Below are 26,669 nucleotides of genomic sequence, written 5' to 3'. Positions count from 1 at the left end.
TTACTTGCCTTCATTGTTCGGGGAAAAAAAAATCAACGTTGATGGTAATCCAGCCAGTTAACTAACAACTGTTTTTTTTTTTGTGGTTTTTAATTACGAAAGGGAGATTCAGGCCATTAACCTAGCCTAGAGATTACAGATCTTTGGGGCGGTGTGTCCCATTCGGTCTTTGATCAAAATACACGGTCAAACAAGTGGAGTCTGAGTCGCTTCTCCAAAGGGTAGCTCGTTAAGAAACATCCGCTCCGCTATTGCTTGATGCCTCTAGGGATACACTGATACACGTGCCTCAGGTGCACTGCCCCTTCTCCAAATGATAAAAATGCAAATAAGAAAGATGACAGCTGTGGGATTTGAACCCACGCCCTTTCGGACCAGAGCCTAAATCTGGCGCCTTAGACCACTCGGCCAAACTGTCAATTGTGTTTGATTGATAGAATCATTGTTACTCCTTAAGTTGAAATTAACAGTTAGCTTCTTCGTTTCTTTGAGGAAGGTCTTACTCATGAATGGTGTTAAATTAGGATAGAATGGATTTGAGCAAGCAAGCAACAGATCAAACTAGGAAATTAAGATCTCTGCTCGCCTATATCGAGCAATATTTCACTTTAATTCTTTTTAAACTTGAGGTATGTTTGCTATCTTCTAAAGATCTCACGCAATCACTCTATAGCCACTTAGTTAGCTCAACTTGAAGTGAATAAAACCAGAACAGATGAGGACAAAAGGATGTAGTAGGATGGCACAAAGGTTGAAAGGGAATGCAAGCATGAACAGAGATGAAATGATACACACTTCATTCTTCCAAATCTATGAACAGCTAAATCATACTATCTCAAATCTCAATTCTATCTCTATCATCTCAAGGTCTACAAAACTTCATCTTTGATCATCCTCGCTAATTCAATGTAAGTTTCAGCGCTGTTCTTGGGCCAGAATGCTTTCAAGTGTTGGCAGCGGAAGACCCAACCAATGATTGGCTAATCCTTCTTCAAGGGACTATGACAACTAAGCTTTTGTGGAGTGCGGATCAATTCTTCAATTCCAGAAATCTAACCACTGAGAACTGCTGCAAGACTGATCCAAGAGACCACTTGGATCAACATTATACCATTTTTCAATCGATGCCAATTCTCTTATATCATAATTCTTGGCATCCTCTGACCTTTCATTTGAGAAATTTGGCTTTGCTTCAGACATCCAGTTGCTTTGTCCGCTGCCTGAAGCACCATCCTCTGTGCTGTTCTCCATGCCAACCTTGTTTTCCCTTTTACAATCACCATTACATGTCTCCGATAAATCTCTTAGCTTTTGCACCTGTTGTCAAACCACACACACACACACACGTGACATAATCATATATGGCGTTGGAAATTGTACAGGTACTCCAACTAAAAGACACAAAAATTAATTACCTCAGCTTGCAAGGATTCCTTCTCTTTCTTTATGGACTCAAACAGAGATGATAATTGTCATACTCATCTCTGAGTTTCCTGTATTCTTGCTCTATCCGTTTTGATTTCCATCTGGCTCTTCTGTTTTGGAACCATATGGCAACCTGGCGTGGCTGCAACCCAAGATCTCTTGCTAGTTGCATCTTCTTTCTTGGCTCAAGCTTTGACTCTGATTCAAATATGCATTCAAGTGATCGGATTTGTTCATCACTAAACCTCCTCCCATTTTCTATCTTGTTCTTCTTTCTCGGAATCTCAGGTGGCTTTGAGCCGGTGAAGCTTCCAATGTTATGTTCCTCTGATGCTTGAGTATACTCACCACTCGTCATCATTAGAAAATCAGCGGTAGCTGAGAAGGGAATAATTTGAAATTCTATGGACCAAGTAGGAATTTGATGAAAGATTTAAAAGTCTGATGAAGAGCATAGGCTGCAGAATACATAGTTGGTGATTTCTATTAAGTTGCGGGAACTTGTAATTAAAGGGTCATATTGGCCAGTGAATTTAGGTGACGTGTGGCTCTTGCTTTCTAGTGCTCTGTAGAAACAACTATCTTTGCTTTTCTTCCTGTAGATTTCCTAGAGGGCCAACACTCTTTTATTTGAACAAGGAACTGCCCACTTGTCACTCAAAGAAGCACACGTGTTTCTTTCTTTTCTTTTCTTTTCTTTTTTTAAAGATAAATGGAAAATATCTGCGCCTTCCTGAGAAGAAGGAATTTATATCAGTAATCTTTCGAGGTGTTTTTTTCTTGGCGTTTGATATTTTTAACGTTCGTCGTTTAACATTCCCTAGTTCTCAACTTCTACACATTCACGATAAGTTACTTGAGGCTTCATATTATTGTCTCGGAAGCTAGTGGTTTTGTTTTGTTTTGTTTTTTTTTTTTTTTTTGGGGGGGGGGGGGGAAGCTGTATGGGGGATTGAAAGGAATAATCGTTATAGCCATTCAGAACATGAATTGCTCCGTAACTGCCAAAGACTGACCGTGACTGGTATAAGATATCACGTTGCCTGAATGAAAGTTTCAGCTGAATTTGGGATTATTATTATTTTTTTTAACCTTTTTAGCATGGAAGAAACCGATGTTTATGCCAAGGAGAGATCTTTCTTCTCTTTTGCTGTTGGAATCTGCTGACGAGAAATTCTCATCCCTTGTCAGGTTCACGGGTAGCTTTCTCAAGTCTGGATCGCTAATGCTTTCCTCGATTTAGTCAAACGTATCATGCACGGCTTAGTAACAAAGCGAAGACTTCTATCATAAAGATGGAAAATAAGTTCATACATATCAGTTTCCTGACTTCAGATTCAATGCAATAATTTGTTTTTAAATTAATGGGACAGCGTTCCCCGGTTGAAAACTAGAGTGTTTCCATTTCAAGTGCAATCGGTAATCAACTTTATTAGGTGGAAGTGAAGCCACAGGAGTGGTGCCAGCGAGATGATGTCAAAAATATAGCAGAAATTGAGCCATGTTGTTACTGTGGTAAACTCGGCAGGCCTGTATTTTGGGAAGCCGATAAGGAGATAAGATTATAAGGGGAGAGGAATCGTGAGTGGGATCAAAGAGCGGTCAATTGGAGTCGCCTAACAGAGACAAAACACTGTCGGGGTGTGGGGTTAAATGACAAAAAGCCAGGTTTCACGTAATTATAGTTGGGCAAGGACAAAGCCAATAAATTGGGCGTTTTGTTTTGTAGCACTGCCAGGACCATGGCTTCCAAGGCGTGGGCAGATTAGGGGCGTGTGGGAGGGTTGGCTTTATGGGAAGCTGTATGAGGCCAAAATTTGCACGGCAAGGGAAGCCTCGGTAAAAGCAAATAGGAAAAGTTTCAATACGACACCTTCACCCAACGTAATTTAAAAGAAGCCCCTAAATTCTAAAATTTCATTGTACAATGGAGAATTGAAATGAAATTAAATATCTGATTAAAATGACCTTATTGTTCTTGAAAAAAGAGAAAACAAAATGCAGAGTTGCAAATATGCACATCACTATTATTCGTCTCCTTTACATGAGTTGTTCATTACTCTAACTCGAGTTGTTCACATTAATTTGGCATTAGTATTAGACTTGTCAAAGAAGAGAGCAATCACCAATACTTGCAAATGATCCTTACGTCAATAGTTCATTTTATTTTTTGTATTTAATAAATATATGAGTCAAATAGAGTTGTTCATCCCTTGTACACGACTTGTTTATATTAAGAATTTTGTTATCCTAATATAAAGAGTTGCGAATTCTCCTTACATAAATTGTTAATTCTCCACACTCCATTTGCTCATTTTTCCTATTAAAGTTGTCCATGAGCTTACCATCACTTGGTTTTATTCATAGTGGTGTTATCTTGTTATTAAGATTTACAAATTTCCTCTTCATCAATTGTTTATTTTCTCTACACAAGTTGTTCATGCGCCTAGTGTGTTTGTATTTATAGTGGTGTTATGCTATTAATGAAATTTATAAATTTCACAAACGTTAGTCGTTCATTTTTCATATAGGTATTATTTATGTTCCTTACATGAGTTACTTATGCACCTCGCTTCGCTTGCTTATATTTAGAGTGCTACTAATTACCTTTTGGCTAATAGGCCAACATGCACATTAAAAATCACATATGTGAATGAATAACTTACAAACTCCCATACTACCAAAACCTTAGATGGTAATATATTAGTAATAAAAATCAAAGGCCAGAGAATGGACAACATAGCATCACAAAAATGAAGGCAAGTTCATTGATTACATTAGTTTGTGGTAGAAAAAATGACCAACACAATAAACTCTCCTTCAAGAAGATCATATAATTCCAATGAAATGTTGTAGGTTTAGTTGCCAATTTGGCAAAACCGTGCTCCATTTTCACCCAATTCTAGCAAATCAAAGTCATCTAGCCTTGCTTAAATTATGCATAATCAAACTCACATCATCATTAGATCCAACAATTGAGTTACACTAATGAAGATCCTCCTCATCATTAGACATAACGTCCTTACTATGGGGTGAAAACTCATAATCAAGGCTTGATGCTTTGAAGTTGTTCTTCTCGATTGCCATGGTACATAATACTGAATTGCTGCCAAATGTTATGTGCAAAAGATGTAATATGTGCAAAAGATGTGATATCTCCTTTACTAAACACAATTAATTACACAAACTAAGGTAATCATAGGTAGTTATAAATACCATATGGATTTTTTCACTCCTTTCCCTAAGTGAAGCCCTACCAAATGATTATGTAATGTATGAAACTCACTCATTTCACAATTTCATTTACTTAATAACAACACATTGGGTTCACAACATTACGCTATCTAAGTGAGCATTAATATTATTTTTACAAACATTCTCCACTTCAATTCTTAATTTCATAACACACTTCATATTCTCATTTAGCCATACATATAGTATTCATATGTCAATACAACCATGCTGTCCTCATATCACATATCACACGTTTCTCATTTCAATTATATGTCATAATTTGAAATTCATTTTGAGTTCAACTTCATATTTTAGTCAAATCATAGGTAATACACTATCATAGGGTTTATAGCATGCTTTCACATTTACAAATTCAAGTATACATGCAAATAAACCCATTTCACATTTTAACACAATTAACAAACAACTACCCAGGATAGATCTCTCTCAGTTAACTCAAACTTTTGAAAGGTCAAAGATTTACCCCTTAACAACTTGCTTCCAAGCTTGTTTTCTAAGCCATCTATGGTACTCATACAATTAAACTATAATTAATCAAGTCCAAATTCATCAATATTACCAAAAACATACTTTCAACTCTCATTTTTCACTTCTAAAATACCCAAAACCCTCATTCTCACATTTATGCTCACACATTGGGTGTATTAACTTCTATCATCCTCAACTAACCATTAAACTTTTCTTGAGTCATTAATGTCAACCAACAACCCCAAACATCCATAATTAATGCCCTAATTTTGAATATTAATGAATCTTATCAACTAAAAGTTTACAAAATCATCAATATTGGGTTTAAATAATATAAACAACACCTATTAACTCCATTTGAGTCAATGGATTCAGATCCATAATCTATATGGACTAAAAATTAACTCTCATTACCAAACCATAACTAAAAGCTTAAGAAAATGGGTTAGAAAGGGAGAAGAATAAGTTAGGAGGCTTATCTTAGGGTTTTAGTAGCTTCAAAACACTTCTAATCCTCTTTAGAATAAAGCCCTAGCAAAGCAAAGATAAGTTTTCTTGTTTTTTTCTTCTTTCTCTTTTTTTTAGTTTGTTTATGACTTATTTTTACAAAAAAGTTTACCGTGTGCAGTAGTATCTGTCCCCACACGCTACAGCATGCGGTACAAAAAGGGGAATTTCATGTTTTGGTGGCTTGTGCACCATGGTATAGACCATTGCTCCTTATTTTTCTCATTTTTTATGCTCGGGTAGCCCTACTTCACTCCGAACTCAATTCTAAAGCTGAAATCACAACTAAAAACATTAGTTAAACTCTCTGTAGCTATATACCACATAAATTTACTTAATTACTTTATTCACTCAGCTAATTTAGGGTTAAATGTTTTCTAGATGTTATAATTCTCCTCTCTTTTTAAGAATTTTGTCTCCAAAATTCAAATAATTTAATAAAGCTCATAAAAACATGCCTCATTGAAATAAGTAAGGGTATTTTTGCTTCATCTTCTTGTCAGTCTCCTACGTAGTATTACTAAGAGTTATACCTTTCTATATAACCTTCTCAAGCCAAATTGTCATATTTCTCAGCTATTTCTCTTTAACATCAACAATTCTCTTTGGCTCAATCCAATAGGTCAAATTCCACATAACTTTGCATCTTTAGCTTAATTACATATGATGTGTCGGGTTAGTATTTTTTCAGTTGTGAGATATGAAAGACGTTATTTACACCCTACAAGTGAGGAGGTAAGACAATCTGGTTTCCAAAAAGCCCAATCTTTTCAAAATCTCAAATGGCTAAATAAACTTGAGAGTCAATTTCTTTGCACAAATAGACCTCCTAATTCTAGTTATAGGTATGACCTTTAGAAACACATAGTCACCCACCATAAATTTGAGTAGTCTCCTCCTCTTATCCTTATAGCTCTTCTGTTTACTCTAAGTAGTCAACAATATCTGGGTGGATTATCTCAATCTTCTTATAGGTTTGATCCACCAAATTCAGACCCATTATACTCCTCTCATTTAACTCGATCCAATAAAAAGGCGAAATGCACCTTATACCATACAAAGCCTTGTATGGAGTCATTTGAATGCTTGCGTGACAACTGTTATTATATAAGAATTTTGCTAAAGGCAAATATCTCAACTGCTACTCTACTCAGTTGTCAATAGCACAAGCTTGCAACATGTCTTTTAGAGTTCAGACAGTTCTTTTAGTTTGACCATCGGTCTAAGGGTGATAGGCCGTATTAAACTTTAACTTCATACTCATAATCTAGTACAGTGCTTTTCATAAGTTTAATGTGAATTTATTACAAATTTTTATAAATTTTTTATTTTAATGAATAAAATATAAAAATATAAAATAATACATTAAATTTGGATCATCCAGATTAAAATTTGAATAATCCAAATCATATCACCCTAATGAGAACCGTTAAAATCTAAATGGTCAAAATCACATCACCTTGATGATTACAAGGTACTCATCATAAGATGGACCCGAAAGTTTAGTTTACAGTGCTCATCAAAAGATAGACCCACAAATCTAAGGGCTTATGAATGTAAAAAAGGGCATACGGATTTAGGAAGGGTAGTCTTACAAGCCACAATGCCAATCAAAAGGGAAGGGAGTTTAGGGTACTATAATGACTTTAATTTGATTCCCCTTTCCAATCAATCATTTTGAGGCCCTTTAATTTGATCCTTTCAATCATTAACCCCGTCCTTCTCTCATTACTCTCTTCGCAATTTACTCCCACATTTTTTTAATTTCCTTTCTTTTTCTCCCTTTTTCTTTTTTTTCTTTTATTAAACAAAATCATTGCCATCAACAACTCACTCATCCAATTGCTCCTCTCCTCTCCTCTCCTTATTTTCCACCATTAGTTTACAACTTATAGATTTTCCATGGCTATTGTATAATATATGAATAGGCTCATCTATAGGCTTCACCAGTCATATATATGTCTACTAGATATCGGGTTGGGGTTTGTTCACTAGCTTGTTTTATACTATTGCATGCACATCTAGGTTATACCATGCTTTACTCATAAATAGGTGATAGGCTTTTAACAATACACATTTCTCTGCTCATTATATTAACTAGTGAATGAGTTACACTTCTGATACTTCATAGAAAATATTAACATGCTTTAGATTTCATGTAATATACTCATATTAACTTGTACAAATTTATAGCCTTTTGGGAAAAAAGTTATTAAGTTATATAATTATATTTTAAATAAATATTTTTTCCAGGATCTAAGGATTAAGAAAATTCTTGTTCTATAAATTATAGTGATACAATAATCAATCAAAACTCTTATATATATCATATTTAAATTTCACTATCTATTAGGGATATACCAAATAAAGAAATATTTTCTACTTGCTTTGGTTTTATAGAATTGTAAAATAGAAAATGGAATAACTTGCCTTTTGTGTTGGGTAATGGGATCATCAAGGTTGTCCTTGTAGGCATGAATTATCTGGGAGCACACTAAAAGACAGTGATCAATGAAAGATAACAAGTGATGACTATCTAGATTCTAGAATCTAACAATAAAGTTGACCACATTTATTAGCTGACATGTACATTCATGTCTCCTAATTAAAAGAGAAAGACGTGCAATAAGAGGCAGCTTTAACCCTCTCACCTAACCTAACCTACTTTAATTGGTATCTAAAAATCCCCATGGTCTCTCTCTAGCGTGGCGTCTCTCTCACTTTATGGTAAAACCAAATGATTATCTTTATCATTACGTGACTCCTCCTCGGGGAAGCTTCAAGTTTTAGGGGAAATGTTGTTTGGTCTAAGCAAATTCTGTCCCTGTTAGCATTTCCTTGGACCAGGCTTCATTTTCCTCAATTACTACTTTCAGACGCTCCTAACTGTAGGTGAGTTCCCAATATTTATCATCCTTTCTTCATTTTCTCCGTTTATTTCTCCGCTATATCCCTTCCTTCTTTTTACCATTTTCTCATCAATCTACTTCCTTTTCCTTAAAATTTATATCTCCACAATGATGAAAAATTCTTTTACTGTTTTTGATAGTAGGGAAAACCATCGCCATCATTATTTGTTTTTTCTTTCTACCTAGTACTTCACATTCTTCATCACTTCTGATAATCATTCTTTCTTTTATGGCTATGATCAATCTATTTATGATGATTTTATGTCTCTCTCACACACACACAATATATATATATATATATATATCTGTCCTATACTCACTAACCATCCCTTAAAATTTTTTTCTCCTCGTGGTTTTAAGGCTGTCTTCTCTACTCGAGTATTGAGCTAGCTATGGGATCTATTTTCTTTCTATGAAAAAAAATCAAGTTTTTCAATTAGGGTTTTCATGAGATAACCTTTTTTGAGTACTACAACGTGGCTACATATAAAGCATAAACATTCTAATTCTTCTCCTATCTCTTGTCCGTCTTTACTAAAAACTAGTTAATTATCTTCTGAATTTCCCAAAGCACTCATTAAATTAAAGATTTATATATGAAATTAATTAATCTATACTCTCTAACTAGGACTGGGTCAAGTGGTAGTCTTAGGCTCTCAGCTTTACCAATGTATGTGTGGTTTTTTAATTGTCCTCTCTAAGTAAGCCTTTTTAATGGAATGGATTGATAGAAGGAGGGCATAGGTCGTTGAAGCATTAATTAGATGAAAGGTGACAAAATGAGCTTTGTAGAATTAGATTATATTTTTATTGCCATATCTCTCTTCTCTTTATTGACAATTGAAAACCTTTCCTTTGATTCCAAGCCATCCTTCTTTATATGCTTGTTTTGTCTTCTATAATCTATAATACCAATATATCTTCCCTTGTCAAAAATAAAAGTTACATAGAGAGAACGAACTTATACTTTAATATAGTGTGAATGCATAGCTCAAGCTTTTAGCAACACTACTACATATATTCCAAGTCTCAAATCAATGTTAGATAATTATTGACAGTGATACCTATGCATTTTGCTGCACAAAATAGGAGGCTGGGGGATTCAAAAGACTAGTACTTGATCATTGCTCATTAGGCTAATAAATTTAGAAGAATAGAATTTTTCTTATTTAACTTCAACCTATATATTAATTAACCATATTGTGAGATATCGTGTGAGATATTAAAGAGTAATCAATGAAATTAAGATCATAATACAGTAGTTATCACCGTTAATGCAAAAATGATGGGAAATGGTTACAAATTAATGGATCAGCTTAAATATTATACTAGCTTATACTTTTACATTGAACTTTTATCATTCATTTATGAGGACGAAGAGCTAATAGTGCTAGAAATAATAAACACCATAAATGCATGTATTATTTTTATTTAGTTTGCCATTGATAATCTAAACCAATCTTGGTTATTTGTTGTGGTTTCAGTATTTTTTAATTATTGTTCTTTGTGATTTTTCTTTAGATTATTTTCTATTGCTTTATATATACGTGCATTGATAGTATGTATAGTGTATAATATACTCTATGAAATAGTGATGGACAAGACTGTAGTAATAGGGGGCAGTAATATGAAAAGAAAAGGTTGCCATGTTGCTCGAATGATTTTGATAATTGAATGAAAATAAAGGAAACATCTCCCTATTCATGCATCATGATCTAAATCCACTGCCTTTTAATTTGCTAGCTATATATTACGCATATTAATATTTCATCTCTCTCTATCACTCTAACATTTTATCAATATTAGTGCAACAATAATATTTATATAAATAACGCACAGCTCTATACTTATGGACATACATACATATAATAAATTAAGGGAGCTCAATGCTCACAGCTCTTCCTTAATTTCTTCTTCAGCGATAAATAAATCCCAACTCTCTCTCTCTCTCTCTCTTTCTTTCTCATATTATATTGCCCCTTTTGATTTGCTTACAATAAATGTCATCCTTCTTTTCTAACTAACATACAACATATTTAGAACAAGTGGAGTTATTTAGATACAAGTATATCACCATGCCTCTTGCATGTAAGAGAGTTATAATAAGTAAGAGACCAACTCTAGCTTCTCTGCTTCGTTGGAAGCTAGACCACATACAATTCTAGATATATATTAGAATTAGAATGTGTTAATCTATTATATATACTTATAGTAGGTTGTAAATGCACAACATGCGGACAAAAGGAAACGACCATCATAATATGCTCTGTAATCATAATATGGGGGGATCAGAAAGTAATCATTGAAAATGCAGGTTTTGTTGTACAATCATGATACATATATTACCTATGAAATGCAAATTGGAAAAATCATAAGCAAACTTACCGTCCCAACCACGAGTGCAATAATCTAAATTGAGTATCCTATATTGTACATATATACATAAAAGTATTAGATTTAGAGAGTGATTGATCAATGCAAGTATTGTTGCTAATTTCTTTATTAATTCATAACTTCACATATTCATATCATCCAAGTTAAATGTCAGTCCCATAACAATAACTTGATTTACTCAACAAGTAATCACCAGAAGGCCAATGATAAAACTAGTAAATGTTATTGGACTAGTCAAATGAAGATAGATATTTTTGTTTGCTTAACTTATTTATAAAAGTATTAATCTAAATAATTATATTGTCACACATACAAGCTAATAAAGGATTGAGAAATGTATATATAATAGAATTTCACATCTAAAAGTCAATAACTACATGCGTGCAAGCTTTCTAAAAACAAGTATTTTCCAATAATTCTTCTTCAGATGCCAGTGTGGCTAAGTGTTGGTGAAATATTGAAAAAAAAACTTGGTCACCTAAAAAAAGAGTGACAACAGATCAAGTTCCTTCCCCGAGAGATCAACTATACATGGGAAAATGCATGTAATAGCACAATTATTTTAAACTTAATTTTCAAGCAATATATATATACACACACACAATCTGCTACAAGCCCAAGTTATAACAGATAGAAATCAAAGCACACATTTTTACCAATAGTTTAACTGTTCAAATCTCATATTTCATGTCACAAGGATTTTACCCCAAATGATAAGAATGAAAAAGCTATCAAATTGATTGGCGAGGCAAAATAAACTATGATGAAGGAAAGCTTGAACGAAAGTTAATGATGAACACTTTTGTCTCCTACTTTAAGCGAGATTAAATGAGCCTTGTGAGTAAACCAGCTGGATTGTATACTATATTAAATCATGTACAAAACCTTACTATATAAAATGAAGTTACAAATGTAATTTAAAACAAAGTATGAAGAGAGAGCCATTTAAGTGCAGCATGGTTGTAAGTTACGTGTAATGGCAAGCACATTGAGAATAAATGTATGTTGTGATTCTTTTACCGGCTGGCCAGGCATTGTAAATGATGCAAATCTAGTTGTGGGATAGGAAATTAGAAATTAAAGGCAATAACATATAGCCTCTCCACCTTTCATGTTTAATGTGAATGTGCTAATATAATCCAGTCCATGGAATAATATAATGTTTAATAATAAGAAGCCAAAGAATAATGGAAGTGCTAGAATTAGATTTGAACAATGTGGTGAGTAATCTAAAATTAAAACTAATGAATGATAAATAAAAAAGGGAGGGAGGTGGATAAGGGTAGGGTGAGAAAAAAGGATCGAGAGCGAGGAAAGGGTGTGATGTTAGGCTTTCTAGCGGTTCTGCAATTAGGGCGTCTTAAGAATCCTCTAATTTACAACCTTGCTTCGGTAAAGTGAAGGCTAGTTTGATCTATGATCTTAATATTCCTCGACCTCTCTATCCTTGCCTTTGTCTCTGCCCTCATCTTCCTCTCTATCCTCTCCCTCTACTTTAACTTCCACCTTCACTTTAAATCCAAATCCCTCTTTTACCTCCAAGATTTCAACTCCCTTTGGACCGTTCGATTCCTTCTCATCCTCTTCATCTTTCTTTAGGCCTTCTCCTAGCTCCTCCCTTTCCCTTTCCTCAGCCACCTATGCCTCTTCTCCTCCTTCTCCCCTTCCCTGCTCCCCAGTAGGCCTAACTCTATCGCCTCTACATTATCCTCTCTCTCAGCCTCTTTCAGCTCGCCTTCCTCGTCTCCCTCCTCTTCCTCCTCAATACCTCCCTCAGGAATAAAACCTCCCACCACTTCTGCACCCTCTGCTTGGTCCTTCTTACCTACCTCCCCGTTGCCCTCTTTCACCTCCTCTTCATCATTTTGAAGCCCTACTAGCTCTTCCTCCTCCTCTCTTTCTACCAAACTTTTATCCTTCGAACAATTGACAATTCTAGCACCCAAACTGTGCTCTGCACCTACCTCTTCCTCAACAGCATTGTTTTCGCCACTTTCAGGGTTTCCTATGGCTTATGGTTCTTGTGCTCCACCTTAAAGGTGTTATCACTAGTAATCAATAAGGGCCTCAGGATTCAGATTTATGAGCTTGCATTCGCCGTTCTAGGGTCTCTGGCACTACAAATTGTGTTTCTAGGACTCACAGTGCTGTGGAATCTCAATGAGGATTTATACTTCGTGGCAATACTAGTGGTGTTCTTGGCCATGCTTTGCTTAGCAACAGTAGGGGAGGGCATTTTGGTAATCAAGCTAATTTTCAACATGTTGGATGCTGGAGGGAAATGTTGCTGGATTTCCTATGATGGCAACTAGTCAACAAGGTCGACAGTGAGGGCAGGAAAGACATCTGTGTAGGAAGAAAAAAACACTAGAGGGAGGTAATTTGCTAATTTCATCAATAGAAGGAAGGGTTATTTTTTGTAAAACTAAATTGGTTTTTGAACGTCAATTTTTAAAGAAAGGAATCAGAGTGGTTGCTCTTGTCAAGTTATAATTTTCATGCTACTCCTTTTGTTTTCTAGTGTGACTAGTAATTATACATGCAAGAAGTACTATTTAAAAAATGATACACTTCATGTAAAAAAAAGCAAAAACAAAAACAAGAAGGATTTCCTTCAACTTGTTAGACTAGCAAGCTGAGACATGAATATAAAAATAAAATAAAATTTACCAAATAATCACAATTAGTGAGGGTGTTGCAGCAAAGCAATTCCATAACTCGACCAAGAAGACTCTTGTAAGGATGCTTCATATAGTACATTGCATGAATTGGATATCTTTGCATAAATGACTGGCCGCTTGAGCCCAATGAACACCATATTGTCCAGCCCACGTTTGGGTGGGAGAGAGACTCTCCTTTTCTTTCTCTTTTCTCCTCTTCCCCTATCTCCGCCCTTTATATTATTTTATTAAATAATTTTTTTAAAAGAGGGATCCTTTTTATTTTCTTCTCCAAACCAAGTACTTCGCGTAAACGTATCTGAACATCATTCCATCAACAAACCCACCTGACAAAAAACCAATACACATCTCATTTACTTACTAAAAAAATAGAATGAAATGAATTACAAAAAATAAAAATAAAAATAAAAATAAAATAATTAAAAAAATAGGTGAACACATTTATAAAACAGAAGGGTAAATTAGTTTATAAAGTTAAGAAGTATAATTTATGAGATTTTAAAGGGTATAATGATTCCTACATTTATAGTATGTTAGTGAATTTCATCATGCTTACCATGAAGGATGATGATTTAATTCATTTTTGTTTTGATTTTTTAAATCCATCTCATTCAATTTCTTTTAATAACTACATGAAAATTTAGCTGTTTGTTAATGCTATACAAATTAGCTAGAGTTAATGTTTGAATTCTTTGGGACCAATTAAAAAAACATTGATTTAGAATAAATCAAACAGAATATGAAAAGACAATTTCATTAATTCTGATGATTTAGGAATCTGCAAATAGACAATTATCACAAATAAAATCCAAGGGTCCCAACCCCTCCAAAAAGAAAAATTTAAACAGCGTTGCAACCGTTTGGATTGGATAAAAAATATAGGAGGGATGGACAAAGTTGAAGAAAGGTTACTGGCTCAATGTTTCTTTGATTCGACGTCACTGTTTGACTGCATAGGTAAATTCGTGGCCATTTATTCGGGTGAGTACAATGCACACACTTGCAGGGCATGTTTTTCTTCCCTTCTAGTCTTCGGCCAGTTTTGTGACAGGGTATTTCTCTACCCCTTTCGGATGGCTACCATAAGCTGGTTTTGACCCCTGTAGACACGTCTTTGATCTTCGCACAAAATTTGACAACATGCATGTAGGATTTGTTCTCACATGTACAAGTTTGAGGACAATTTCACTTGGCCATGCAAATCACGTGCTAGTAGTACAGTACAAAATTATTTTTGCAAAGATTCAACCCCCCAGAATTGTTCACAACTTGAGCAATATTTCCTTTTCAAAATCAAATGGGAAAAATGGAATACATTATTTTGTACAAATCATGTAGCATTCTGTCGCTGCCTTGTGTTTGAACTACGAATTGTGACGCCATGTAAAAACTTGGCATATCCAGTGAAGTTGAGCTTTCCGTTAGATTCTCGGATCCAATTGCCCAGTGAAGAGTAAGATGAAGCACCCAGATTCAACTCCTGTAACGTTACTCAAAAGGTCAGGTCAGAGGGTTAAAATAAAAAACAAAACCATGGGCGACCGGTCCCTTTCAAGTGGATGTGTATACCTTCACCAACTCCTCAACCGAAATGACTTAGTTTCCTGCTCGTTTGAAATACTCGAATGATGTTCTCACGATTTTGTCCCATTCTTCATGAACCTCAAGCTGGTATACACTGATTGTTGCGGCACAAAACTCCTTGAAGTCCATTTTTATGCAGGCAGGTGAATCCATCTTAATTCAAAAGATATATGGTTTAATGTATTCTACTAATACCAAATCCTAATCAGAAGAAAGACATGCAATATGCTATGCTGAAAGCAGAAAGGAAGCCAAAAATATCCAGATGGACAAGGCTAGAAAATATAGAACAAAGATGTCTCACCTAGTTTAAAATGTCTAGGACCTTTGCTTCCTTCATAATATCAGTTGCATTTTTCATGAGAGCCTGCAATGTTCTTTCATTTCAAATAATAGATCGCAGGAACAATAGAAGATCAAAACATTTAAAAAGTTTGGACAACATGAAACACCTGGACAAAAACCATGAAAATGAACAAAACTGCAATGAGCATGCACTAACCGCTCTAAAATTGTCAAGGGAAACACAACTATTTTTTGGTCCCAAGAGGCTAAACTGTGCTCTAAGGTAGATAAGCTCATCTTCTGTCAATACTCTAGAGAGAGCCTGAATAAATAAACCGAGAAGGCAAAGAGAGAGAGAAAGAAATCATTACTTTTGTTATTTCATTTTCTCTTGTTATTTTGATGCATTAGCATTGAAAGGCAGCATGACTAAGGACTAACCTTGAGTGCCGCACGTCTCAAAGGTGTGGCATGTAAATATGACTTGACTTGCTTGTAGATTAAAATGTCCAATGGAATGGCTTGATTTTCATTTCTCAACCACGGGTGAGCTGCAAATAGGGAGGCAATTTTTCATCATTAAAAAAAGAGGTTTTTTTTTGGGTGTGGGAGATTCTCAATTTTAGCAAAACATTTCTTAAATTAATAAAGGCCTGGGTAGGACATTCTCACGGAACATAACATACTTAATGCTTAGGCAGCACTCATCCTTTTCTTGAGATCCTTGTTCAAAAGTCTCTTTACAAAGTCTTTAGCCTCTAATGACATAGAAGGCTAAGGCAAATCATAAAAGTTAGGGTTAGCTTTTAGCACAGATTGAAAGATTCCTGATTCAGAGCGTGCTCAGAATGGTCTACTTCCACATAATAATATGTATGTTATAACCCCAATACTCCACAAATCTGCTTCTGTACTGTAAGATCTATGGAGCACCCTAGGTGCAACATAGTAGGCACTGCCAACAACATCACTCAGGCGTTGATTTAGATGGTTATGAAAAGTAAATCGTCAAGACTGTAAGGGAGAAAACAGAAATTGCATTTTTTGTTTCAATCTTTTGAAAAATGGAGACAATGCTAAAACAATAAATAATAAGCAACGTACTATTAGATACATCTCTTTAATTAAATTATTAAAGGGTTCTAAATGTAGACATATATAATCAGTAGCAGAGTTGGTAACAGGGAAATCTAATAAACTACTGAGAATTTTAAGTGACACAGAAGCCAAGATCTTATGTGAATATTCCTTAACCTCTGTTATAGACTATCTATCAATATAAACTGCCATAATATAAAAATGAAAAGCTAATCTGCTTGAATTGGAAGATTTAAAAAAAATCATACAGAAAGGCTTAGGATGTGCTTTATAGGAGTAATAATAAGAAGGTAGAAAATAGAGGTGTCAATTAAGGCCAAGGCCTAAACGGGTTGGCCCTTTTAAGCCCGATTACACCTTAGGGCTTTATTTTTAGCAGCCCAGCCCTGGCCCTCAGGGCCTCGACCCTAATTATTTTTTTAATTTTTTAATTTAAAAATTTTAAAAAATATATTTAAAATCTTAACAGAGTTATTACACATCACATTAAGTCTAGAAAAATAAAATAAAATCAATTCAAACAACAAAAATTTTAAGTCTGATAAAAAAACAACATTCCAAAATCAACTCCGATATCAATTACACGTTGGTAGCATCATCAGCTAAATTTTAATGATTTTTATCATCATCAACATCAATATGATTTGATCCTTCTCCTTGTAGATCCTTATCTATGAAAAATATATTAAGCTTTTTATATCTTCCTTCTTCATCCTCATTATTTGCAATAAATAATAAACCAAAATTATAATTTTAAGGTATTTAAAAAATGAAAAAATATTCAAAGTAAGCAAATAATAATGTGCGTGTTTACTATCTGGATTAGAGAGTGAGTGCTGAACTTAAGTGACATGATGTCTTCTTTTTGTTTTTTTTTTTATGTTGTTTTTTTCTAAAAAAATATATTAGGGCTTGAAAGGGGGTCAGCCCTTTTATTTTCAGGCTTAAAAGGACCAGCCCTTTTAAATTTGATTTACCTTTTTGAAGGCCAAAGTAGCACCCCGGCCCTCAATTTTTTTAGGTTTAAAAGGGCCAACCCTAATTGACAGCTCTAATAGAAAATGAGGAGAAAATATTAACAAGGAATTTGGATAATAATTGGATCCTTTATCTACATTTTGCTGTTTATTACCTTCTTTTTTATGTCTACAAAGCATAGCCTATGCATCTAGTTAACCAATCCTTGAGCTCTAAGTCATTGCCTCTTTAAAAATCTATACTAAATAAAAGCAATCAAGCTTAAAGATTATATATTATCACATCATTCTTCAACCACTATGCGGAATTTGATTACTGTACACAACTTGCATATGCAAGGTTATAGTATTCCATGCTATCATAAGTCAATAAGTTGTTACCTGGTCTCATGAAATCAGATAGGCCAAAGTCAATAACCTTCATTACAGCATCATCATCTTTTGAGACAAAGAGAAAATTCTACGGAACGGGCAAAGTATATAGGCTGACAACTTACAATACAGATAGGAAAGGCAGTAGAGAAATTATACAAAAAGGAAAGTATTGTTTATCTGTCCAAAGGCGTGACTGACTGATTCCATTTTGTTCAGAATGTCAAACCTCTAGTTTTAGATCATGATGAACAACTCCTTGAAGATGATAATAGGCCATTACGTTTAGAGCTTGCATAAGAATAGCTTTAGCATCTTCTTCTATGTATCTTCCCCTTCTTGAAAAAATGCATAAAAATCAAAAGAGTCCAATTAGAATCATGATATTCAAAAGCAAACCTCTATCAAGAAATTATCAAAGAGAAAGAATGGTCCAGTTAATCCAGATGAAGCATGAACCTCAATATTACCTTGAGAGAATTCTATCAAGTAGTTCTCCTCTATCATAAAATCTGGTGAGAGATGAAGCACATTGTCACCTCAGAATAAACATCTGATTTAACAAATGTATAAATGTAGTGTCTAGACTACTATTGAGATCATAATTCTGATGAATTCCATCCATTATCCATATTGCTTTAGTAATTACTTATGCAAACTAGCAAGAAAATAAACATACGACTAAAATCTCATCACTATCAAAAGCAACTTTCAGAAATTTTGTATCTGAACATACTCCATTACTATGTAGACATTATTGGCATCCTCAAATGCATCATGAAACTTGGCTACATTTTTATGACTAGACAAGGCCTTCAACATTTTGACCTCCCTCCATACATCTTCAATTGCAATGTCTATTGTCATTTGCCATATAGGAGTCCGACAGTCAATAATCACAATCAAGTTTAACAAGAAAAAATAATCAGGTTAGAGTTGTTGGCTTGGAAATGATCCCCATTCTCTGTTCTCTCACTATTATTAGGTTGAAAATGACATTGACCATAGAACCACAAATCTAACGCTTTAACCTAGAAAGCAACCTTGGATGTCACTGATATATTTGGGACGACATTCGAGCACATCTAGTATACTTTAGCAGGTTCCATAATGATATCTAAATACCTATCCATACAGAATACATGACCAAAAGGATGAACCAAGTACAAAAGTGCTACTATGACTTTTTCGAGCTGCATTTTTAATGTTTATAAATGAATCATCGAGAACTTCCATGTATAACAATAAGTAAGTAAAAGATACATTCACCGTTCACCGCTACAGTTGGCTAACTATACATGAAAATAGTACAAGAAAAATCATGGGAAAAAAATTGAACTAGAGTTAACTAAAATACCAGCTCTTAGTAAAAATGTTTGGTTTGATCTTTATAGCTAATACTTCTAAGTTCCGAGTTTATGATCCAATACAATCTCACCTTAGCTTTGGATATTATTTTCACAGCTACAGACTGTCCCTTAAGCACCCCCTTCTTTGCGTTCGCCAAGTGAGTATGGCTAAAGTGTCCTCAACCTATTTCTCTCCCCAACTCATACTTGGCGCCGATATTCTTGGCAAACCCAAAGCTCTTATCTAGTAGCCTCTCGCCTGATCTACTTTCCCCTCACTCCTCCGGTGTGGACCCCTTCTTAGGCTAAGCCTTCCCTTGCCGTTTCAGTATTGCCACTATGATCGGCTTCACAGGTGACGGAGGCGGCAAGGGCCATCGAAATTTCTTATTGATAGTCCCACCTAGATACGGCAGAACTTCGAGTGGGAGGGGGCTGTTGAAGGGACTGGTGGCATAACTATAGTGGAAAGGGGTAGCATCGGAGGCGACGGAGACCAAATGGACAGAAGAAGGGGGCGATGCAGTGACATGAGGAGGTTTGTGGTAAAGGTCTTGGTGGGAGGTTTCATTGTCGATGGCGGAGAGGTTCTTGCTGCAGCAATGACCTATTGGAGAGAGCATGTTATGAGGTAGAGGAGAGAAAGCATGGTCGGGGAAATTAAGAAGGCGGTGAAGAAGACAGAGTCTAAGTTGTAATTTTTAATGTCAGCAAATGGAGCTAGCTCCACCTGGAAATGTAGCTCCTATGCATTCAAAAGCCTTCTGCTCTCTCTATTTCTTGGATTATTAGCTACGGCCGGGTGCACTACTTTTCTTCTCCTCCTCTGCTCCTGGGCTGGTATTTTTCTTCTTTTCCTCGCTCTTGACTTTTTATGCCTTATTTTTCTTCTTTAATTTACACATTATACTACAATCTCTCTATTTTTCCCACAACAAAACCAATTCTTGCATCCATATATATGATTTTTAAATAAACTATAATTATAATTTTATGCTAATTAAGCGGACTTTTATCATCTAATTTAATAAGATTGCAGGAAATATAACAGTTGATAGCAACACTTTGTTTCCGAGTCAACTGCAATGTAAACGTGGTTTATGTTTACCTAGCCCCTAATGATTGAAACCTTCTGCTTCCTCTGTGTGTGTGTGTGTGTGTAAATATGAGTATGTATTGACTTTATTTTAATAAAAATTTGAATTTGATTCCTCATATTATAAAAAACTAACCACTCCTACCCAATTTAAACTCAGGTATCTTTCAGGCATCTACCCTTTTATCATGTACTGATAATATAATATTTATGGAAGATTGCTTGTTGTCAAGTGCGATGTGAGGGCACAGACGATACAAGGAATAAGGTGTCGCCGAAGTCTTCGAAGGTAGAGGAACAATGTTTTTGTAGTCTTAAAGATGACAAGCGAGGAAAAATAAATCTTAATTGACGATGAGCTGAGCTATGCTCTTTTTCTATGTCCATAATTTAACTATACATTTTACTATCTATCCGTTAAAAATTATTACTACAAATAAAATGCTCATTATTTATTATAATTTTTAAATTAATTGTAATTCTTGCATGTATCTTTCAAACTTTACCCTAATAAATTGGGGGCATTTTTTTAAAAAAATAAATATTAATTCATCACATTATCATTTTCACAAGTTCAAGTTTTGTTGGCAACCTGCACCATTTGCTACATAACCACGCCTGGTTGATGGAAAACACAACAATGCTGCCCCCCCATTCCCATTTTGCCTTTTTTGTTTGGCCTTTTTTTTTTCTCACTCCGATGACATAAGATAGTGATATATAAATTCTTTCTTAAATTATAAGATATTTTTAAATAAATTTTAACATATTAATTAATTTTATTAAATACACTTAACAATTTTATCTTTTTAAAATAAAAATATAAAATTTTAAAAATATTCATCATTTAATACATTGAAAAGAGAATGGATGAAAATTAATTATAAAAAGAGAAAATATAATATTAAAATTAATATATTTAAAGATACATTAGCTTATCTAAAGTGTTTTATATTTTATAACCAAAAAATTCAAGTGATTTATAATTTAGGACGGAAGAAATATTATTTTTCAAATTTTACCAATCAAACATGTTCCCATCACATGCTTCGTGTTGATCGATCCCTTGGACGCTTGAGTGATGATTTGCTGTCTTATTTGGAGTGACATGCCGGCAGCACCATTACAGCATAATTGTCTCCTTCTCCTTCCTCAATCCTCGCCTCCACTGCTTCTGCATTCTGCCGCTGCTATGCATCCACCTTCGCCTTCTTTGCAACCTTTTTTAGTTTCTCACTTCATCCTCCAAAGTCAAAGCCCACTGTTTCAATTATACATTTTTCAATGTGGCTTTGGGAGTAAAAAAAAAAAAAAAAGTTGTCAGTGTTTTCTGGGTCCTGACTCTGTCCACGGGGGGGAAAAAAGTCCTGCCATTTTTTACCATTTTTCACATATAATTTGAACATCCATGTCACGGGACTGATTAATCATGAATTCGAATAAATATTTAGCCTCATAATCCACACATACAGGTCAAAAAGGATGAAAAACATACTCTAGTGTGTTTGGATTTCAGTTGTATAAAATTAACTATAAAAAAATTAACATATTGATTTTGAGATATTCGGATGATTTCAATTAAAATTAAAATAAATTTTAAATGTACCAATTACAGCAAAGGACATTATCTTTTAAGATGTAAATATTAATATATGATATTATTAAATTTGTTTATTTATATTTAATAAATATGCATATAACTGCAATTCATTTAATATTTATATAATATTTACCATAAATGATTAATTGTGAAGATCATATCTAAAAATCATATTAGAAATGAAATAATTTTTATAATTATAATAATTAATATTATAATATAATATAATATTATGGGTTATTGTTTTAAGGAGAGGCTTCACGTTGATAAGAGATGACGAGTTGTGAATAGCATTCGCTAATATTTCAAAAAATTATGCAAATAAATCAAACTAAAAGGATTGATAACAGAAAAATAACACTGAAAGGATCAAAAACAAAACACCACCAAAGTATACTGACTCCCTATTTATTTTCACTTTGGATATTAATTTTTATCTATTTAGGCTACTATCTTTTTGTGATAGTTATATCAGCTGTACCTTAATTCCCAAATTTTAAATTTAAATAATTCATATATCATAGTTATGATTCATTCGAAACTCAATTATTAAATTTTAATTTAATATAACTTAATTTTTATAGTTTTATTTTTGTTTTAAGTTTCATGTCATCTCTCTTTTTTCTTTTTGAAATTTTTATACTATTCAGATTTCAAATAAAAGATTTAAAATACATAAATTTGAAATATAAGATATTAAACATGAGATTTTAAATCTAAGATCAAAATATGTCCATGCAAACATCACTTTAAAATTATTTTTTATTTATTTTACGACTCATTTGGTATCATGAAATTGGGGTGAGGGAAGTGAAACCCATTCTTTTATATATTTGGTATGCAATATCTAAGTTCCTGAAAGAACTTAGTTCCAGCAAAATTGATAAATTTGGTTCCACCACACGTCTTGTGGAATTAGGTTCCATCAGACTTTATAATGACTTTTGTCATTAGCTATATATTAAAGCTAATGATTAACATTTGTTAAGATTAATTTCTCAACTACCGTTGAAATTATTAAAAACAATTGAATTCTAAAATTATTTGAAAAAGATTGATGATGTGTAAATATTTGAAAAATACTTAAAATCATAGCATAAAAAGTTCATGGAAACATGAAAATAGGTTGACATTCAAGACTAGTTCAAACAGGGGCCAAACAGATATTTTAGCAAAACAAGCACGTCCGCCATGGTACATGCACAATTACAACACAGATTAAATGGTTTTAATTGTTAACTTCTAGGATACCTAATTTATAGCTTGGACCTTCAATTAAGGTGGTCCACACATCCACTTGGTGCACACATCTAAGATACGTTATTATTAAAAAAACTAACTAATGGCTCATGCCATACTCTAATCTATAGTCATATAACAATCTTATAACACTTGGTGCCAGAATAAGCATTCATGCTAAAAACACCAAAATCAACTGTCTCCCTTCTTAAGCCATTATTAACACGAGCTTCATCACATATAAAATACATTCATAAGTAAACATGCATAACAATTAACTTGCATTTATGAGTTGTGAATATTCCAATCTTCCCTCTCAAGGCTTACCATTAACTAGGAGGCTACTCATCCCAAGGCTTACCATCACATATTAATTAAATTAATTATAGTGCGTGACACTAATATCATACTAATCCTAAAGTTGGATTAGTTAATCTCATTAACTTAGGCAAAATTCCACACCAATGATGAAGTGAATAACTTTAGCATCAGGAAATGAGTTAGCGATCCAACTGTTGAAAATGATGAGTTGAATGTTACAAACTTGCTAACTAAATTTCAACCTATTTTAATGGTTAACAAATTCCTAAGCGCCGATTTACCAAGATTGCTCCGTGAAGACGTGAGCATGGTTATGGATGATGAAGTGAATAACTCTCACAGCATAAAACTAATCAATAATGCAGCCATTGAAAATGACTAGTCGGGTGCTACAAACCTGTTGACCAAATTTTAGCTTAATCAAACAATCAACGGACTTGCAGACGTTGATTTTCTAAGACTGCCTTGTGAAAATTAGCTTTCTCTTTTCTTCTCTCTTAAATGGTTGTAGCATAATCTCAAATATAACCTCTCTCACATGACCTAACTTGACCCCTTTCCACTTTACTCAATGATACTTACAATGAGTTTTGATATCGGCCTTTTCTCCATATAGAAAGAGAGCCCAAACTCCTTAGCCTCAATTTTTTTCAAAATACAATTTAATTCTCAACTGAATATCATAATTTTCTTAATTAAATTCTTAAATAAAATTAGAATATTACACAAATCACTACCATTAAACAAGACCCAGGGATTAGAAACTTAAATTATTCTGTTAAACTCTATTAAGGCCATTAAAGTTGCTACAACTTGGCTCTAGATTCAGACCTTAACTCAACAGCTTAAAAAGAAGTGCAAAAAACTCAAGATAAGGAGAGAAGAAGAAACGAGAAAGCTAACCTAAAGTCTTAATGGGCATAGATAGCCTTTAACAACTTAAGCTCTATCGGAGCCTTTAGACTTCCCTCTCAAACTCTCCTTTAAAATTCCTCCCATTTTAAACTATTTGTGTTTATGTAAATTTAAAAGTTCATTGCATCCGTCACAACTAATGGAATTGTGAGCCACAACAAATGGTGCATTTTGGAAACCCTCACTTGAGCCCACTAAATTGGGCCACCTCATAAACAGATCTAAATTAAACTTGCATATAGGGTCCAATGAACCCAATGACCATCCAATCACTCCAATTAATCCGATTAGGATCTAGATTAATTAATCCAACTCTTTAATTGACTTAATTAGCCCTTATTTAAATCTTGGGATGTCACGAACCCTACTCCCATCTCTACTCTCTCCAACCTTATCTTCTCTTCATCAATAATGACCCTTCCAACATTCTCCCCTTTTCCTTGACGGTGCAACCTACTTCCTTGATGGCTCCTATTGGCAATAGTAATGAAGCTACGATAGAGGTTAAAGTTGGTAATGAAGAGAGTGAGGACGTGGGTGATGATTATTATAGTTGCATAAGATCTGCAAGATGAGAGAGAGACATAGGGGATGATTGCCACCATTACATCTTTAGAGGTTGACATTGATGGCAAAGCAAGTGAGAAGGTGGGTGATGGTCGCCACCACCGCATCTCCATTTTCTCTTTGATTTCTGCCATCATTGCATCTCTAGACCTGTGTAATGGTTGATGATTTTTGCCATAATTGAATCTCTCTTTTTTCTTTTATTTGAATACCCTTTGATTCGTTTTTTTGTTTTTGATATAAATCTCCATACACGCTTTTAATCATTGTTGGTTGGTTTTGTCCTTGATATAATTCACTTTCATATATTGGATCAACTTATGGTGGTTGCATTGGAGGGGTGAAGGGGTTTAAGATTTTTTCAGTAGAGGCATTCAAGCATTTTCATGTTATAAATGGATATTTTAATTAAAATTGACATCTCACTCCCATCAACATACAAAACATAGTTTTAAACTCAGTTTCACTTCCAACTTCACTTCTACTTTCTTAAAAAAACTCTTCTACCATACCATACCAAACAAAGCATTATAGCTTCTATTCCTTAGAGGGAAACCAAACGAGACACAATGTGCCATTCATAATGCTTTATTAAACAAAATCAATCATTCTAACTAAACGTGGCGTTTGTATATGTAGTGCCTATTTGCATTTGCGTTCAAAATCATTTATTTGTACGGGAACCACGTTTTGGTACAAAATACCCAAACACTCTATTTTCTATATGATTGATTATTTAATTTCAAAATGTGCTCTGAATGAAGCTCCCCTCACTTGCTTCTCAATATCAATTATATCTTTTAGAACTTCTATTATTTGTTAGAATTTCAAACATCTTAAATATACCCCTACCAATGTGTGGCTTGTGATCGGCTAAGTCCTATAAACATAAGGGCCTAAAGCCTTGACTTGGACATTGGAGACAGTGGGATTGGTGAGGTTCTCGAGGCAAGGGAGCTAAACACCGAAGACCTAACGGAGGCTGTTGATACATGTGAAGGAGCGAGGAGAGGCAACAAGTTTGGGAGGGAAACGAATGGGAGTGGCAGGGCAATTGAGGAGCTAGAGAGACTGAAGGGTGAAAGAGGGATTTGAGGGCAATGTAGGAGGAGGCGTCAGAGAGACGAAGGGACATGATGCGGTGGAAGGGTTTGGAGGGATAGCAGAGAGTGGCATTGTGGAAGCAAGGATCTTTTTCATTTCAAATTAAAACATTAATATTATAATATAATTTAAATTTAAATTTATATTGTTAATAAATATACGTATGTTAAATAATTTTACAAATGTTAAATGTATCATTACCACATCTTATTGTTAAACAAATCAAAATAAATTTAATAATATTATATGCAATTTTACCAATATCCATCACAAAACTTATATCCTTTATTGTAATTTATATATCAAAAATTAATTTTGGTTAAAATCAATTTAAAAAATTAGTATTCAAACAACATCATATCATAACATAATCAATCTATTATAATTAAAACTTATTATGCTGATCAAATTTTTTTATGATCACTTATGCCAAAATCCAGACACACCCATGAGGGTTGAAAAAAAAAATAAAAATTACCCGACATGAGAGTTGATTAAACAGGAATCCCTCCAAAACCCTTTT

At 34.0% G+C, this 26,669-nt stretch overlaps 1 non-coding gene and 2 pseudogenes across 1 annotated transcript; all 3 read right to left on the bottom strand.

Annotated features, from left to right (window-relative positions):
* Positions 1 to 338: 338 nt before the first annotated feature.
* TRNAL-UAG (transfer RNA leucine (anticodon UAG)) lies at positions 339 to 418 on the bottom strand. Its single transcript has one exon. It is a non-coding gene; the product is annotated as a tRNA-Leu (tRNA).
* Positions 419 to 751: 333 nt separating this feature from the next.
* LOC129300725 (homeobox-leucine zipper protein ATHB-12-like) lies at positions 752 to 1,997 on the bottom strand (annotated as a pseudogene).
* Positions 1,998 to 14,420: 12,423 nt separating this feature from the next.
* LOC129300723 (CDPK-related kinase 4-like) lies at positions 14,421 to 19,955 on the bottom strand (annotated as a pseudogene).
* Positions 19,956 to 26,669: the final 6,714 nt, after the last annotated feature.

This window comes from Prosopis cineraria, unplaced genomic scaffold (genome assembly GCF_029017545.1).
Source record: "Prosopis cineraria cultivar Desert tree isolate PC_DT_omini unplaced genomic scaffold, ASM2901754v1 PC1721, whole genome shotgun sequence".
Taxonomy (NCBI): Eukaryota; Viridiplantae; Streptophyta; class Magnoliopsida; order Fabales; family Fabaceae; genus Prosopis; species Prosopis cineraria.
This window is presented reverse-complemented; position numbering and strand designations above follow the sequence as displayed.